The sequence below is a fragment of the Podarcis liolepis genome (genome assembly GCF_965112155.1).
Source record: "Podarcis liolepis genome assembly, chromosome: 4".
Lineage (NCBI taxonomy): Eukaryota > Metazoa > Chordata > Lepidosauria > Squamata > Lacertidae > Podarcis > Podarcis liolepis.
Genome location: NC_139558.1, coordinates 66,988,465 through 67,007,700, shown reverse-complemented (window position 1 = coordinate 67,007,700; position 19,236 = coordinate 66,988,465). Strand labels below are relative to the sequence as shown.

General features: G+C 39.6%; 1 protein-coding gene across 4 annotated transcripts in view; it reads left to right on the top strand.

The window, feature by feature from the left end:
• EPHA6 (EPH receptor A6) overlaps positions 1-19,236 on the top strand; it is a 343,972-nt gene that overhangs the window by 141,819 nt on the left and 182,917 nt on the right. The gene's annotated exons all lie outside the window — the stretch shown is intronic.

Here is a 19,236-nt window from a genome sequence, read left to right as displayed (position 1 = left end):
TTTTTAGTATTTACAGCTGGCAGTAGATGTCATTTTTGGGGTAAATCGTTAAAATGATGGCGGCATGATTAGCTTCCTAAATATATTTTAAAATTACTAGCAAACTTCTGACATTTACCATATACTATATGATACAGTGAATAGCTGCACATTCAATAAAGAAAAAAGAACTAAGCTTACAGTGCAAGGTGTTTTATTCTTAAGGATATATTTGAATTAGGAAAATAAACTTTCAGCATGATTTTTGTTTGAGCCACTTGTCTCCTATGAGACATTAACGGGGGGGGGGGGGGAGAGAGAGAGAGAATGCTTTGCTTTGGCAATGCTTTCTTAGGCAGTTACAGAACTCTCATATAAACATTTGTTTATAATATCTCTGAAAGGAGACATTTAGTGTCACCTCTTGAAGCCTGGATAGGCAGTGCAGCATTTCCTAGTCAGAATCCAGCCTTTGGCCATCTATGCATATTTTGATAACCCCACCTGGCAGTATATGTTTGTAAACTACAGAACAGGACAGCAGATACCATTTGTTTTAATAGGAGGGACAAACATAACTTTACATATTCATATGTTAATGCTTTTGCCTAAGAGGAAGTGGCAACATAATTCGTATCATTTTTGCCTCCTGCTGCTCCAGGAGGGAAATCCAACCTATGTGCACGTTTGTGGCTCTTGCTTTCATTTCTGCTTCCTGCTGCGGCTGCTGTAAGACAGTCAAAGCAACAGCAGGGGGGCACGAAATAAAGGGGAAACATAGGGGGACGTGGAAACACTGCAGCTACTGTTGTCATTTTGAATTTGACACATTCTGCAACCTCACAGTAGCTGAGGGGGAAATAGATTTCTTTCTGAACTTCCCAATTTAACTGCAGACAGAGAGAAGTGCCCACATTTATTGCTGAGAGAAATAATGAAAAAGCATTTCCCCTACTCTGGAGGGCTTGGGAATCATTTTCTTAATAAAAAGATGTCAAGTGGGGCCTAGAAAGGTTGTCACTGATGTAACTTAAGATGTGGAATTAGGAGGAATGACCTTCTGACATGCATTCCCCTGTGATTGATGAGCAGAAGGAAACTTGTACACCCTCCTCGCTAAATATAACACGAGTAAGTCGTCTGACCTTCACCTATAAAGCTTTTTGCAAAAGCAAGAGGGAAAAGCATTAAGCATCAATGATAAGCCTGAAACCAGGTTTCTAATAGGGTAGTAGTTTTAACTCTTCTTTAAGGACTTCCTCTTGTCACATTACCTCTCGCTGCCCAAATGTCCATCACATCTAATAGTCACAGCTTTATGATGGCATGATCGTACTTTGGGTTTTTACCTACAAGATGATTGGAGAATCATACCGTGCATATTATGTGCAACAGCTGAGATCCAGATCTGGCTTGTTCTGGTCATTTTGATTGTTTGGAAGTCCTCATGCTTTACACAGATACAAATATGAGCACCAGGGTCTCCACCCATTCAGAAGTGTGATGGTCCCTTTCTCTCTCTTTCTGGCCATTTTCTGTATAATGAGTGAAAAGTGTCAGTGACCTTTGTCTCAGCATAGGCTGAGGCAGTAAAAAAGGGGTCACCTGTGCCCAACTTAAAATATATTGCCAAATTTTTGATACTGGGAATGTTGCAAAAATGCACATTTCTATAGGAACAGCTTCCAAGTCACAGTCATGGTGGTAGGGTGAAGAACAGCATAGTACACATGCCTCCCCATCGCCCCAGTCCTTGGACCAAAAAAAATCACTCCTAAGCTAAACAATGCTGTTTTTAATTTTAAGCACACATAAGCACACAAATACAGTGACAGTGGGCGAAATGCCAGATTACATAGCTCACAGAACCAGACTTGTCTCAGTTTAGGGAAAGATAGTTATACTGGCCAGCACATGTTTCAAATCCTGTATAGACTCTGGTTGTTATTGATATATTGATAGTTATTATGAGGAAAATAAATAAATGGGATATAAAATGGAAAATCCATGGAAGATGCCACTCTCAAACTTCTTAATAAGCACACTTTAATATTTTGTTGAGATATTTATTTATGCTAGGTTATTATGCAGAGCTCTTACATATAGTGGTGGAGCTTCATGATCTGGCACCAGGGGGTGGAGAGCAGGTGGGGGCGGGGCTGGCACACATCCCAGGGGCATGGCATGCCGCCTGGGGGGCGTGGTGCCAGCCGCAATGGCACCCCACCGGGATCGTGCTGCCAGGGACAGTGCGCTCTCCTCGCACTCCTCTTCCTCCACCAGTGCTTACATACTCAGTACAACACTATTAGAAGAGGATGGTTTTTTCACCTCCATCAAGCCTGCACAATGCAGTCTGTGGTTTTACCCACCATCAGGGTTTGACAGGAATATTGTTCTAGTATTGCCAGAAGCAAATGGTGACCCCAAAGGTGTGTTGTGAAATTTGCTGCAATATTGTAGAGGATGTGGCAGACCTGATGAAGTGATTTTGGAAATGTTTGAGCTGAGAGGTGCACTCAAGCACCTCTGGTGCTTCTGGTCTTGTGTGTTTAATTACTGTTTAATCAAAAGCATTTATATCCTTCCTTTCTGATTCAGGATTGTGAGATCCAAGGTGGCTAACACAACAAATTAAAAAAGCAACTCAGTATAAAACATGAAAGAGGCAGGCTGGCATATTTTAAAAAAACACAATTGAATAAGCAAAATAATAGCGGGGGGGGGGGAGAAAACCAGGCATCATGAAAGAACGGGCTTGCAAAACTTAAAGTGTCTTCAGCTAGCAACAGTATGCCACCAGAGAGAGGGCAAGATTGATCTCCCAGAACTAAGAACTCCAGAGTCTGAGATTTTGGCACAAAAAATATTATCCTTTGGGTTCTTACCAGTTTCTCTTGAGAAGCAGATGGGACATACTAATCCCCACTTCACATAAAGGAGTTAGCAAGATCATAGGAAGCTGCCTTATACTGAGTCATACTATTGGTTCATATAGCTCTGTATTGTCTACCTTGATTGCTAGTGGTCCTCCAGTGACCAGTACTTTGAATTGTAACTGAAACTGACAGCAAGTTCCTACAGCATAAAAGAAACTTTAGTTGGACTTTTCAGAGGCAACCTGACATAGAGTGCATTACACTAATCCAATCTTGATATAACTTTAAATTATGTGTGACTAACTGTGACCAGCTCTGCTTTATCCACACAAATGGGTGAAGCTGGCACCAGATGAAGTTAAACAAAAACATTCCTGGGCAGAGGTACCAAAAAGGTATTGCAGATTTGATTTTAATACCATTCAAAATAGCTTTGAGTTCTACTGCTAGCTCAACAGTCATACTGACCAGGGTCACTTCTCTCCACCCTACAGGAGTAGTTGGATAAATGTGTTCATACAGTGGAGATTTCCTAGATGTTTCCACCACAATGGAATTCTCCCCCGAAGTTCTACAATATAAGTAAAAGATATACCACCCCTTAATACATTATACAGCATTCATATGTAGTGTGTATTGCAGCTGAAAATTAGCATTGCTACACTTCTCAATATTGCATCTAGATTTTTCAGAGAACAATTATAAATTTCTTGTTAGCAGCCTTCCAAAGGAAAAGGGTCCCCCATCCCTAGATCCCTTTATAGAAAAGCATGTCTCAAAAAGATGCATAGCCATGCTCTTCCACCGTCGAACGCTGTAACATACCTGGTGCAATCCTTACATTTTTCAACTTATACCTGGAAGTAACCATTCACTGTCTGTTAGTAGTGACAGAAAGCATGAAAAACAGAGAGATCCAATAAAATGGCATTTTCATTGAATCTGGAATCAGATATTGCTAAACTTGGGTGGGTGCAGGTTAAAAAGAAACCCCTGTCATGGGAAGGGTAACATTTCGTCTTCCTTGAAGCAGTTATTCAGAAACAGCAATGGGTTTTATTGTAGTCAATAACAGTTTCAACATCTCAACTTCCTTTCATCGTAGTATAGTAGCTGGAAGTTCTAATACGCTACTTGGCTTTGTATAAACGAATGTCCAGCCCAAAGAGCAGACTGCTGCTAGAATACTATATCTGTTCTGCTGTCCAGTCTTCAAGGATGATGAGAAGATACTGAATATAGAATATTAAACACATCCACAAAATTTATAGCAAAGTTTTAAATTATTTCTATTGCATAAGTGACAGGGGGGAATCCCTTTTCCTAGTCAACAGTTCACCATTTGATAAAAACCTTTATTTTATATTCCCAACACACATTTGTAGTACAAAACTGAACTGATTTCACTGGCAAATTTGGTCACAGTGAATACTGAGAACTAGGAGATAAATGCTTTTCTTTCTTTTTTTAGATGGCCATAAAGCCATCTAAAATTGTTATTGTTGTTTCAAAAACAGCTTCACACTTATCACTGCTTATAATTTAAGAAGCTGATAGACTACTCTGTACTCTGACCAATGCACATTTCTTTATATGCTCTAATATTTCTATGCCACTTTTCATTCAAATGAATCTAAAAGTGGCTTACAACCAATAAATAACCATAACATAATAAAACATAATAGCACAGCACGAACACAGCATATATCATATAAAATATTTAACAAATTATAAATAAAAAGCAATCTATAAAAAACCTTAACAAAACAGCAGATAAACATAAGACACACATTCAGCTTTGTGTTTTTAAACCTTAACTAGCTTGTCATGAAAAGTCCTACCAAGGTTGCTCCCTTGCTGTTCTGAGGATTTATTACAGACCACTAAACATCTTTTACCACTTCAAAGAGTGGAAGATACTTACATTTCTATTGGACAAGCATCATATTAGTGATAGGTTTAACCTTGGGGTACTAAAACCTGCAGATCAGCAAAATATTTCTTATACATATATGGGTCTATGCTCTTTTTATAGCCACCTAGGTTTTGTCATTTTCTGTTAGTATTGCATCATGTAAGTCCCCAAATGTTTTGGGCTGGCCTACGATTCCACTTGTCTTTGCAAGCTTTTAACTTATGCTTGCACTTTCAGTTTGCAGCCTAAATGGAATATTAAATACCAAAAGTCCACATTCTTAGACAGATGTGGTAACATAGCAAACCTTTCATCTTCAAGGAGAGGGGTTAATCATTTGTCCTCTTATTTTCTTCATTATATGCATTTCTTGGGTACTGGCAACATGCATCCTTGTATCATCTTAAAACATTATGCCCAAGAGGCTTCTGTTTGATTTCTGACCTCACATTCCAAGTATTGAATTATAAGTAATAAAAGTCAGGTGTAGTATTAGCCAGGTCCCAAAGTAGAAGATACAATCATTATTAATATAGGTCTCATTATTCAGCTGGTGACAGTCTGGATTTCAAGACTCTGCAATTTACCTCTCATGTCTTTTAAATTAACTTGGGATGGAAAAGCACAGTTATATATCCTACTAGGGTGGGGGAAGAGGGCAGTGCTAATCTTCAGAACAGCAAACAGAAGAAAATATCAAGAATTCACTGCCTTACTTATTTATAGGAGCACACCAAATTTCCTGATGTATTTTGAGTACAACATGCCCTTCATCAGCAGCAATGGTCACTTCTTATTTGCTGAAAGAAAAAAAGGAACTCTTTAATTAGGATAAGTGATCATTGCCTTCATTGAATTTTGAATACATTGCACAATTTGGAGTGCCTTGGTAAAAAAAAAAATTAAAAATCTGTAAATAAATTATGCTGTAAATAAATTATGTAGACAGTGCCTGCAGCATAGTTCCTATGTGGGTACCATACTTTAAAATAAACTATAGTTTAATATGAATGCTGCTTGAAAGTTCCCATGACGCTCTGTCTATGCTTCCATTGTCTAGGGTGTAGTGTCACATGAAGCCAGACGCACAATTTGTTTCCTTCAAACAAATCACACATGGTAAACAAACAACAAACCTTGGTTACTGCTCATGGTTTGTTTGGAGGAAACAAGCTATGATCCCTGGTTCAGACAAGCCAGACTCTATCTTGTTCTGTCTGCAGTGCTGAGAAACAAGGAAAGAGCACTGTGGGAACTTTTTGGATAGTGTGGATTAGGATGCTCCTTGTTCTCATTAAACTACAGGTTGTTTTAAATTAAGTTATGCTACATGTTTGGCGGGGGAATTTAAGCTTCGCAAAATAGCTTGTAGCTTTCTGATTCCCTTTTCACTAAAATACCTGATTACTCATTCCCACCATTGGTAAATATTTAAGGAAGGGGAAGGTTACTGATGCGGAAATGCTAGTAGGAAGTAGCAGACAAGGAGATGTGAATATGAAAGCTGTGCTGGGTCACACCAAAGGGACATCTAGTCCAGCATTCTGCTTCTAGCCGTGAGCAAAGCCTACAAACAGGGCATGGCTGCAGGAATGGGAGAATTCAGGTGCCTCTTTTAACACTATTTGCAAGATTTTTTATTTATTTTTTAACCGCATATTGTGTGATACTGTGATGGCCTGGGAATCCGATTCAGAGGCTGAACCGGAGGAATCCCAGCCTGCACAGGAGTCCCCGCCTCCAGGGCCGGCTGAGCTGGGGCAGGGCCTTGATTCTGAAGCACCTGCACCTGTGCCGGATCCTCAGGAGCAGGCACCAGGTGAATCCACTCTGGCTCCGGAGGCGATTGAGGGTGCATTGCCTACAGGTGCGCCTCTCCCAGCACTGTCAGGGGAAGGTGAGTCTCCCCCTGGGTCCAGTAACCCTCCAGCCTCTCCTGAGCTGCAGAGGCTCAGGGCAGAGAGGCGGAGGGAACTGGTTTCTCCCAGGAGGAGTGCTCGCCTTAAGGCCAGGAGAGGCGGGTCACCTGGGGGCCGGGACCGCCCCTGGCCTCAGAGAGGATAAAGGCCAGTCAGCCCGGTCCCAGGTTGCGGGAGCAACGTCGTTGAAGAGCTGTTTCGGCCAGCACCCAGTCCTGTTCCTCCAGAGTTCCTGTCCTTGCCCGGCTCCTCGCTTTGGACCCTGCTTCGCCCATGGAGGACAGTCTACCGACCCTCGACCCAGGTCCTGGACCTCGCCCCACGGTAACCTCCCCCCAGGACCAGCACAGATGCTTTCAGATGCATCTCAGGAACTTTAATTATTTCTGCTTTTAAAAACAATACATATAATAAGGCTGAGTTGAAAATCTGAAACCTAAACTAATCTTGCATCTGAGGTATTTGGAACGTCATACAAGAGTGCAAAAAGAATGACTAATTTTCACACTTCCAGGTAACATTGTGAAGGGTTAACTTTTGCACTTCTTCCATGCTAAAATGTCCAAGATCCTCATGCATTTGGAACTCACAAAATATGCAAAGCATCTCATAGTTCTGCCTTTGTCCTATTTATTTTATAATTCCTAATTAATCAAATCTGTCTTCTCACTGACACTGACTAAGTGTATACCGAGTATAAAAAAATTAGATCCTTCCAGGTTTTTAAGAAATTGCACTTTTCAATCTTGCTTTCTCACAAACAGTCCTTACGTACATTTCCTGATCTGAAAGGGTATGGAGCATATCTTAAATCCCCTGTCTTACGCCTATGAAAAGCATGATGGCTGTTGCCTGTTTCAATCCGGGGCTGCTATAGCTATGGGAGAAGCAGCATCCTTTTGGAGTGTGAATGTTGTGGACCCTTCCATTGTATGCTCTGGTTGTATATTATCTGTAAATAAACCATATATCATAAAGGCACCACAGTCTCTGTTGTGCCTCATTTCCAAAGGAAACGCAAACCCTGGGTAAGTGCCTGGAACCCCTGGAATCTTGCACCACTCATAGATTGGGGTGATGTATAAAAGTATATTAAAATATACAGAGAATTGTCAGTGGAGGGGAGTTCTGTTTGATATCTTGATGTGGGTAGAAATTAAAATCCTGGCTTTGTTGACATGTAATGCTAGTTGGTTGTAAAATAATAAAATCCAGGTTGTGTTTCATGTTCAACACCTATAAGGCAGAGTTAAATAATACATTATCGGGTTAAATGTTAAAGGAAGCTTGAACTTGTTTATTGGATCGTGCTTTGCAGCTTTGCTGTAGAAGCACCTTCTGTCAGGATCTTGTCGTGTCAGCAGTGTGAATTTGTACAGTTTCTAATGCTTCATATTTCATTAAATTAACCAATCGATGGGCAAAACGATCAATGGGTTCAGCAGCAGCTGGATTAATCACAGAAGGATAGGAAAGGTGCCAAATTTCATGCTGCCACTTAAATTGATTCTGCCAAGTTTCTCTTGCTGAAGAAGATTCAGCTGTGGAGCAAGTTACGTATTCTTATTTACAAACGGCTTCTGCAATTGGTCCCACATTTTCTCTTTGAGTATGCAGTTTACACAGGAGTGAAATAAAAACTATGTACAAGTGCTAATAAATACCTGTTTCACAATTCCAAAGAGCACAAATACTGTACACGCTTCCTATGGTTGCCTGTTCAGGGTGCATGTGGCACACTTCCCTCCTCATGTATGGTTATGGAAAATGTATGATTATTAGGACAATTTTGCATGATACATAGGGATAGTAGATTTGCAAGTGTACATTCAATTGAGGCAAACAGACAGTACTGCTGTGCTGAGTGTACCTGTATAATATAAGCTGTTTTCAGATATTACGGTGAACTAAATTAATGCCATTGGGAGCAGAATTGTGGCAGCAGGCTGCTTCCCCAAACAATGCCCATTTATTATACATGCAGAGCTATCTGCAATCATTCTAAAATGCATGTTGGTTGGTGGAGAAAGCTAATATTGTGATGCTGCCCTTCTCCAATATGTTCTTAGCCTCTACAGTGGTACTTCTACTTACGGACACGATCCATTCTGGGGTGCCGTTCACACCCCAAAAAGTCCATAAGCAGAGTGCCACTTCTGTGCGTGTGCATGATGCAATATAGAGCGCTCCTGTGCATGTGCAAAGCACACAGAATGCTTCTGCGCATGCACACACAGCGAAACCCGGAAGTATATACTTCCGGGTTTGCTGCATTTGCAACCCGAAAATCCACAGCATGAACCTAACGCAACTAGAGGTATTACTGTACAACATATGCAAAGGCCTGTGTATGCCTTCACAAATCTGCTTATCACATTCATATTTTGCATTTTTAAAAATACACTTTAGAAAACCATAGGTCTTCACCTAAGAATATAGTGCAGGCTTCCTCAAACTCAGCCCTTCAGATGTTTTTGGCCTACAACTGCCGTGATCCCTAGCTAGCAGGACCAGTGGTCAGGGATGTTGGGAATTGTAGTCTCAAAACATCTGAAGGGCCGAGTTTGAGGAAGCCTGATATAGTGCATGTAGAAACTATATATAGGCCCACCTGTTGGTGCATGAAGAAGAAGAAGAGTTTGGATTTGATATCCCGCCTTTCACTCCCCTTCAGGAGTCTCAAAGCGGCTAACATTCTCCTTTCCCTTCCTCCCCCACAACAAACACTCTGTGAGGTGAGTGGGGCTGAGAGACTTCACAGAAGTGTGACTGGCCCAAGGTCACCCAGCAGCTGCATGTGGAGGAGCGGAGACACGAACCCGGTTTCCCAGATTACGTGACTACCACTCTTAACCACTACACCACACTGGCATCTACTCTTGGGTTTTAAATTCTTTCTGCAGCAGAGTTCCTTTTACAGAAAAGTTTTCCTGCATCTTTTACTTCTTTGCAGCAGCAGAAGCAGCATTCCAGCTATCTCTTAGTGAAATTCCCATTACAGGAATAAACACCATTTGGTTCTGTTTCTCAGAGTCTTTATTATTTACAAAACTTTACACTGGTCATAAATAAAGAAAAGAAAAACAAATAAAGAAACATAATCATTATCTCTTTTTAGCCATCCAGCCAGAGACCTAATTCTGACTCATTCACATACAGTGGTACCTCGGGTTAAGTACTTAATTTGTTCCAGAGGTCTGTACTTAACCTGAAACTGTTCTTAACCTGAAGCACCACTTTAGCTAATGGGGCCTCCTGTTGCTGCCGCACCGCCGGAGCCCAATTTCTGTTCTTATCCTGAAGCAAAGTTCTTAACCTGAAGCACTATTTCTGGGTTAGCGGAGTCTGTAACCTGAAGCATATGTAACCTGAAGCGTATGTAACCCGAGGTACCACTGTACTCATTTATACTGACCCAGACCTTAGTTGATTGCATACCCTGATAAGGACACCTCTTGCTGTAGAGTCCCCTAATTTCACTTTATGCACAACTCAGGACAATTCAACAAGTCTGGACAATTCAGTCTGGACAATCCTACTTTAACTGAACAAGCTCTCTGTACATCCTTGGTTGATCTGATATATAACTTTCCTGATTTGTGCCAGAAAACTTCATAAGATTTATATAATAGATACAGGAAAATAAGCTTCCATAAATATCCTCGAGCATGTTCTATGTTAGTTTCAATTTCTTCCTCGTGGTAATGGGGCCCTAGTGAAATTCCCTCTGCCCATGTGCATGTGCACAATTCCTGGCTACAGGATCTTGACTACTGGATTGCATGATAATGTTTTACATTGTAGTCTGTGTAATTAATTATTTTACATGAAAGTAGAAATGCTGAGTGACGTAAGTCACATTTTTACAAGTGTTAATGTCACATCCGGGAATCTTAACTACAAATGTGCATTTTAAATTATGGTTACAACTTATATGGTTCCAAATTTTATCCCATAATTATGTATATCACGTGTAAATTCACAATGCAGTAAACTGTATTCAACAATCGAAGCAAATCTCATCTGTGAGGAAGATATCGCTGATATGAAGTACCAAAGCAGTTCAAGTCCTACTCTAATGTGATCTGGAATGTTCTACCATTCATCATAATTTAGTTTCTTTATCAGTTTTTTCCAGTCTCCTTTGCAGCTTGTGCATAGTTTCTTTTTTCTAATTCTAAAAGGACAGCTGATTAGACATGCCTCAGCTGGATGCCAAGAAGGACTTTCTGCCAACAGCAGAGAGGATTTTTTGCTTAGGATACATCATCTTTCCCAGCATTGTTCTGTAGCTTAGGACAGTGATGGCACCCACTGTAGCATACAACAACCTTTTCTCACATCACACTCCAGGTACCTTTTCCAGCAAGCTTCAAATTCCATAATTTACATTCTGCATCCCATAATTTGTTATGATACTGAGTAACAATTTGTGGTTGTAGAAGGGACCAAGAAAGAGCCTAACTGTGTCTACTCAGAAGCTAGTCCTGTTGAATTCAATGGATATTACTCCCAGGAAACTGGAGTTAGGATTGCAGCCTTAGTTTCATTAATGCATTCATCTCCTGTAGCTGGCTCTCAATAATGTCTAAAACTGCTTAGTGATGTTTAACCTCCTGGCACAGATTTAAAAATTAATCCTCATTATTTTAAGCATTCTTCTAGGATGCAATAAAAGTGACTGAATTATATATATACAAATTTTCAGAGCACTGTCCCACATCAATGCTGATTATTGATATTTAAAAGGTTATGTGTAGCCCAAATGAAGTATTTCTCAGTAAAAAATTAGATTTCTCATATCTCAGGCATTACTATATTACATTTTGTCAATTATAAAGCAATATAACATTTTTGCAATGAAAACACACAGCTGTGGAGAATAATTGGTCTTCATCACTAGAGGGATCAAGAAGGCAGAACTGTCTGTAGTTCTGCAGAAGGGTGAAGAGATTATTGTTTTGATTTTGTTTTGTTCTCTCTCATTACTAGCAACAATGAGAACCCTTCTGCATTACATGCTCAATGGCGTCTCAGTGGAATGGAAGATGGCAAGTGAAAAATGGATCCCAATCAAATAAAGCAACTTCTAATGTGCTTAGTATTAAACTGCTGTTCTGGGAGTCCTTTGTCCCTGGAGTTGTTTCTAGGCCTGCCAGTCAGCAGGTTTCAGAGTTCTCTTGAGGACCTGGTGTTTCTGGTCTGGCAGCAGCCAAGTGAAACTGCTGCCAGATACGATGCCACACTGAAGCAGAACTAATTTCATAGTTTATCAGTAACAAAATATAAAGCATAAACCACATTAACAAAAGGCTACAGAATCATCCATCAAGGAGTCATTTCAGGTCCTTGCCTGTGGATAAAGAATTATTTCAGTGTGTGAGCAAGTATTTTTCTCTCCCAGTTCCTATTTTATTATCAGATTAGGGAGTCATTGCAACTGAACTGTTGTTGGGTGAGAAAGTACAATATGGTATTTGCTCTTTTGTTTGGATTCCTTGTCTTGTCTTGCCTTGCCTTGGCAGAGCTTGATAGAATATCTGTGTTGAGAATCACCTAAGCATGAGTTGCAATATACCATGTATGGCATCAATACCAAATGCCATGCAAATATTTGTGCAAAGCAAGCCACCATATTATCCTCTATTTTGCCATTTTCACAATTTGCTTTACTTATGTGAACTGATGTTTGTGATATAAGCAATAGTACTAACACAGCAAGGCTATAGAAGTGTTTAGGTAGCATACTTTAGTGAGTTTTTGACAATTATTTGTACAAAGTCTGCTAGAAATCATACTCACTATGTCCAAACCAATGGTTATTTCCACTAGTTCACATGATTGTCACTTGCCTTCTTAGGAATATTTAATTTTATTCTATTCTAGTATGACATTGACATGCTTTTCAGTGTACTCAGTGAGTTTGCATACTGCAGTCATTGGGGGTTACTGAGGTAACTTACTGGGGATCATTTGTGTGAATGAGAACATGACCATCTTGCTAAGACAGCAGTCCTTTCCAAGCTTTCTTGGAAATGGAAGGAAACTGAACACATCACACGCACCACAAGGATGCTTGCCTAAAATGTATGAGCAGCATTTATGGATAGAAAAAAAGCTATGTGTCTTCTATTCATCACTACTTCATTTGTCGTCTACTACTACTACTCCATAAAGATTCTGCAAATAGAATAGATAGATGGCACTTTTTGGAGAGAGAGAGATATGTTTATCCACTAATATTATTTTCAATCTTATGATTAAAATAAAACCAGAAATGTAATTGTTCATGTAATACAACTTGAAGTTTAAATACTAACAACCCAGGATAATAATGACTAGATGGACTGCATCATCCCTGAATTCCTCCCCTGCTCTGAAACAAGTCTCACTGGGTTAAGGTTGTTTGTTTTATCAAGCAACTAAATTCCTCTGCATTTTATATGTTAGGTTGTAGCAAACATGAACTACTTTAGTTTTATCGCGACGGAACTAAGGAGAGTTTCATACAACAGATTGAGACTATAATTTGGGCATGATCCAAGAGGGAGGATAAATCACTGCAGGTGTATGGAACTCGCTGGGAACAAAAAGGAATCCTGAAGTCAGATTAAGGAAGGCTGGCTAATTCAAAGTAATTCATCAAGTGGGATATATTGTATAGAGTCTACACCTTAGCGTCAGATAGGAATTAATGCTGAGTGGCCAAGCCAAGGAGCGTGGCAGTACTGAGGCTGGAACAGGAGCAAATAAAAACAGCGATGGATTGGAGTTGCAACAAAATCCTTGGCAGGAAATTGGTAGGCTTGTACCCAGTAGAGCAAGGCTACAAAGCACTGCATGTATAATTAGTTTATTGCACAGGTGGGAGCTGCAGGCAGGAAGAGGAAAAGATAAAGGGGGAAAGGTGAAATTCAGCCAGTTACACACAAGATGACAAAGAGAAAGCTAAGTAGACCTAGAAACAATAGTGGCTAAAAGGGAAAATTGGTGCTTAAACAAATTTCACACTTGGTTCCAAGAAGGTCCTGTTAGAATCATAAGAACATATGAAACTGCCTTATGCTGACTCAGATCATTGGTCCATCTGTTCTCAGTATTGTCTACTATGACAGTTGGTGCTTCCGGATTTCAGGCAAGGGTGCGTCCCTGGGGTTGGATGAGTCTATCAATTTCCACATTTCTACATAAGTATGTGATTTATTTAATTTTTTAAAAGTCATCGTGAGCATTCATCAGTACCTTAGTTTGGATTTGTCTGTATTATGCACATTTTTTTGTATGCCGATTCCCCTATTGCAGTATACACTTTTCTGCGAAGCAATATTCCTTAATAAAATTCCTTTTTGGATGTTACGTTCATGAATATGTGTGTTTTCATGCACACTAGTATATGAATCTTTGTACACATTAAAGGGTAAAGGGGACCCCTGACCATTAGGTCCAGTCGTGGCTGACTCTGGGGTTGTGGTGCTCATCTCGCTTTACTGGCCAAGGGAGCCGGCGTACAGCTTCCAGGTCATGTGACCAGCATGACTAAACAGCTTCTGGCGAACCAGAGCAGTGCACAGAAACGCCGTTTACCTTACCGCTGGAGAGGCACCTATTTATCTACTTGCACTTTGACATGCTTTCGAACTGCTAGGTGGGCAGGAGCAGGGACCGAGCAACAGGAGCTCACCCCGTCGTGGGGATTCAAACCGCCGACCTTCTGATCGGCAAGCCCTAGGCTCTGTGGTTTAACCCACAGCGCCACCCGCATCCCTTGTACACATTACCTGACTGGAAAACTGTACTACAAAATTCAGAGAAGTGCAACTTCAATTTGAATATTGTTTTGGAATGTGTGAATTAGGTAGGTTTGCCTTTAAATGTAAACAAAATAAATTTCCCACTCCATAACTATCCCAGTCCTACCTGAAGATGCTGGGAATTGAACTGGAGACTTTCTGCATGTAAAGCAGATGAGCTGATGCCCTTTTGAGCCTTTCTACTTTCTGCTTTATAGGTGGCCTAGCAGGAGAATAATGTTTAAAGATACTTTAATACAAAATTATTTGTTGCAATCCAATTAACATTCTACTTTTATCTGGAGCAATTTCATTTCTGGCCTCCTATTTAATATGTGAATTGGCATATTCTAATGCACAGAAGAGCTTTACACGCTATAAAATCACTTGTAAATGAATTGAACTGGATAATTAATAGAAGTTCTATTTAATATATCTCAGAAAGCTTACCAACCTAGAAAGAAATGCCACCTAATGATGTATTATTTATTAAAACTGACATTTGATTTATTGGTATTGACGACTGATGCTGAGTTTCGCTCTGTCAGCTTAAGAATTTGTACATAGATTTTTTCAGAGGTAAGCAACAGATGCAAAGATTGCATGAACACAGGATTTGTAGATTAGGTGCAATAATTGGCTAGTGTAGCTATGCATTAATCACTGCTGATATATGAAGCTGATATTCATTGCTGATTCATATGCTCATGTAGAATAAAAATTTCATTTTTGTCACACTTGACATGTTATCAAATACACATTTTCCAGTAAAGAAATTTAGACTGCAGAAATTTAGTCTGAAATCCTGTGTAAACTTTCCTCTGAGTAAGTTCCACAGAACATAGTGGGACTTACAAGTGAACAACCATGGAAATGCACTGTTAACTTTTTAAAAAATGTATGTGAAGTAGCTTGTAGTTTTTTGTTAGAAATTGGGCTATGTGAAATGGCATCTCAGAATTATCCCCCTTGTTTGTGGAATGAGGATTTTTTTGGTAGCAGGGGAATCATTTAACTTAATTTTTCCAGGAACAGAATATACATTCCAACAGTTTCTTGGTAGTACATGTCACCATTTGCAGTTGTACAGCTTCTTTCCTTTTTACAAAGATAAGTTATATATTTGTTTGTTATTGCTCCTGTAAGTGCCTACAACAGCAGTTGCACTAACATCCCAGCCAGCATTTTGCATCCTCCAGATGTAGGATTATTCTAGGGCGTGGGGAGAATGACTGCCACCAAACACAAAAATGGTGGGTAATTTTAGGAAAAAATACTTCAAAATGGCTGTCTAATAGAAAAAAGAGGAAAACATTTTGTTTATAATTTTAAAAAATCTCAGAAACATTTTTTACACATCTCAGTTATCCTGCATTTGATTCCATCTGAATTTCCAATGAAGTATAGGGTGAGGGCTATGACAAATCAGTTAGGACAGACTTGTACTTAGGAGTAATCTAATACAAGACAGACCTAGAAGACATAATGACAGGACATTTGTTGGTTCTTATGGTTCTCAAGTGAAACTTTAGAAATATATTATCTGCAGTATTGTTTTTTCAGAGGGTACCCAAGGGTACGTAGTACCGGCACCTTTTTGGGGGTTGTGGTTAAAAAGTGTGGCACTCACTGTAACAACGTCATTGTGAGTACCAGTACCTGTTTTTCTAGTGGGGAAAACACTGATTATCAGTAAGTTACAGCCCATTTTGTACAATGGCAGGTTCCTTCTCACAGGCCTTGAGTGGAAGATCTGAATTTGCTTAAAGACAGCCCACTTCTTAACTTAAAATGGTTTCTCACCAGCAGTAGCAAGCAGTATGGTGAGGCACCACTACTCACTTGACTTCTGGTCAGTTGCATTGCTGCTGCTTGTGGGGAGACAGGGAGGGTAAGGTGGCGTGGCAGCAAAGTTGGCATGGTGCATATGCACTGATGGAATCAATCTGGCACTCCGGCCACTTCTCCCCTCCCCTTCTACCTCCTGGAAAGCAGCAGCAGTGAAACCAACCAGGGGTCAGGTGGCCAGCAGCACCCCACCACAATGTGCGCTACTGCTCATCAGCAACAACTGGCCATATAACAGAGGTGTGGGTGCAGGGACCAGCCGCTGATGCAGACCCAGACATCTTTTTTTTTTAATCTCTGTGCCTACTCTGGCAATACTGCTACTGAATTAATTGTTGTTGTTGTTATATATATTTATATTCCATCCTTTCCTCTGATGGAATTCAAGGTTGCTTACAGACAGAAACCTGAACTCAGTAATGTAATCCACAAAAATGGGACTAGGAAACAGGTAAACAGGGCTATGCTAGTTTTGCTCTCGTCGCTTGAACTTGCAGGAAAGGGTATTTTGCAAATTTTGTTGCCGTTGTATTCAAGCTGGTTTTTCAAATGAAGGCAAAGTGTTCTGGCATTCATCAAACCAAGTAACTGATCACATACTGTATTTAGACGGTAAAGGTTTGTGCCTGCAGTGTGCTTCCAAAGTTTAATTTATCATTAAGAAGCCCTGGTGTTCGTTTACTAATAAAGTGAAAGAGTGGCCTTTTATTTATCTTTTGGTCTTTGAAATTTCTTTAATTTGTTTATCAGAATTAGCGGGCTAATGAGCTGAGGTAGTGAAATTAAATTATAAGTAGATATGGGAATACAGGTCTATTTTGATACTTTATAGCAAATACTTTATGAGCAGCTAATATGCACATTCAGTTTAATACAGATGGTATGGGGAAAGACAGCAAAATGTACCCTCTGTTTTTAAGTTATATCAATTATTCTTCAGCAAAAACCATGGAAGCCAATTCTTAATATTGATTGTCTTTTTAAGATAATAATAATACAGAATAAAACTTTTGAAATAGATAATGTGGCCTAAACGTTTTATCCTGGCCTCTAGACTTTTTTCCAATTGCAGTATTAGAGTAATATCCAACTAAGTCATACTCAGAGCTGACCCATTGAAATTGATGTACTTAAGTTCTTTAAGTCTGTTTATTTTAATGAGTTTGTTCTGAGTATGTCTGACATTGGATATCACCCTTAGGGCCCCTCCAAAACATCCTTCTTATTTCATATTCATTATCATTTCTGCTCATGCTGATGGTATTAAGGCAGTCATACCCAATCCTGCTTAGAATACTGTTTGCACATGCAAATATTTTGGGGTGGTCATACTTCTTCATTTCCAATCAGTGCATATCCTGTAACTTCCTGCTGAAATCCTGTAACTTTTCATACCACAAATGTTCAAGGTGAGGGGTATACAACTTTTGTTTCACTACAGCCCCTCCAGACTGCCATAAAGTGGTAGGTAGGATTGAGGAAGCATTACAGAACAACTAATAAAGCAGAATACATCCACCGCTAATGAACTATAATTGTATCAAAAACATGTTCCAGAATACACTTACAGTAAAATACCAGTCTGGAGGGGCCCTCTATCTTCTTCTTTTTAACACTCAACAATCATTATGGATTTTCTCTTTAATAGGTGTATTTCATTATTACCTTGGCCTCATGAGAGGTGTTTGAGTTAGAAACAACTTCTGTTGTAGGGTTCAAGTGGTACTTAGATTCAGATGGTTTCAGAATGCTGTGAATTCTAGATATGCAATCTTCAGAAATAAAATAAGAATTGCAACTCATGGGAACAAGTGAAAGCACAGTTCAGCTTCTTTTTAAATCTTTTAAGTTTAGGACTGACTAAAAGAAGATAAATAAGAAGTTATCATCTTAAAAGCTTATCTTAGGCATAAAACTATAAAAAGTGTGTTAGAACAATTTTAGATAAAGCTAGAAACATAAAAGCCTTAAAAGACGGCAATCTGAAATGGATGAAATTGAACAAAATTTTAGCACAGCACGACAGAGAACTATTGATAGGATTACGGGGGGTGGGGGGAATGGAATTAGAAAGAGAGTAAGAGGGGGGAAATCATGTCTTCAGACCATAATTTTTTTTATTTACATTATTTACAACCTGTCTTATAAGAAGTAGCTTTCTGGGTGGTTCATGGAATATACCGGTATATATATATATATATATATATATATATATGCGCAATAATGTAATGGAATGTCTTAGGAATTGCCAAAAACTCATTAAGGTTGCTTCAGGTTGCCTATCAACTACCATCCTTATCTGTGTCTCACACATTTTTGCCTAATGTGACCAAATTAACCTGTTGAAATACAAACACACACACACAAACTACTTGTTCCTCCTCACCCATCTAGACAGTGCAAAGAAGGTGAAAAAACCGGGCGAAACAGAGGGTGGAAGGGTAGGTGGGCTCCAGAAGCAGAAAGAAGCCAAGGCCAGGGTGAACTGAACTTAAATAGCTTCTTAAGCCCTGCTCACTGCCCCAGTATGGCATGTATCTTCACACTGATTTCATGCCTGCCTTGCCTCCTTCTAGCCCAGTCCCAATTCTGTCCCAGCCTGCAGTCTGCTGGCAAGGGTAGAGGCACAACTTTCTTATGTTCCATTTTATTCTACAGATTTTGCAAGTCAAGTTTGCAAATCTCCCATGAACAGCAGAAACCTGCTCTAACATTATATCTTGCACATTACTGTACTAGGCAATGCAATATTTAATTTACCCTATCACTGGGTAAGACATGATATAGCACTAATGGGTACATCTAAGTGGGGTCACATTATATGCTAGCAATTTACAAATTTAATCAAGCACTGATTAGTTATCTGGCTATTAATAAATCAAGTAAAATGTTTTACTGATGTTCCT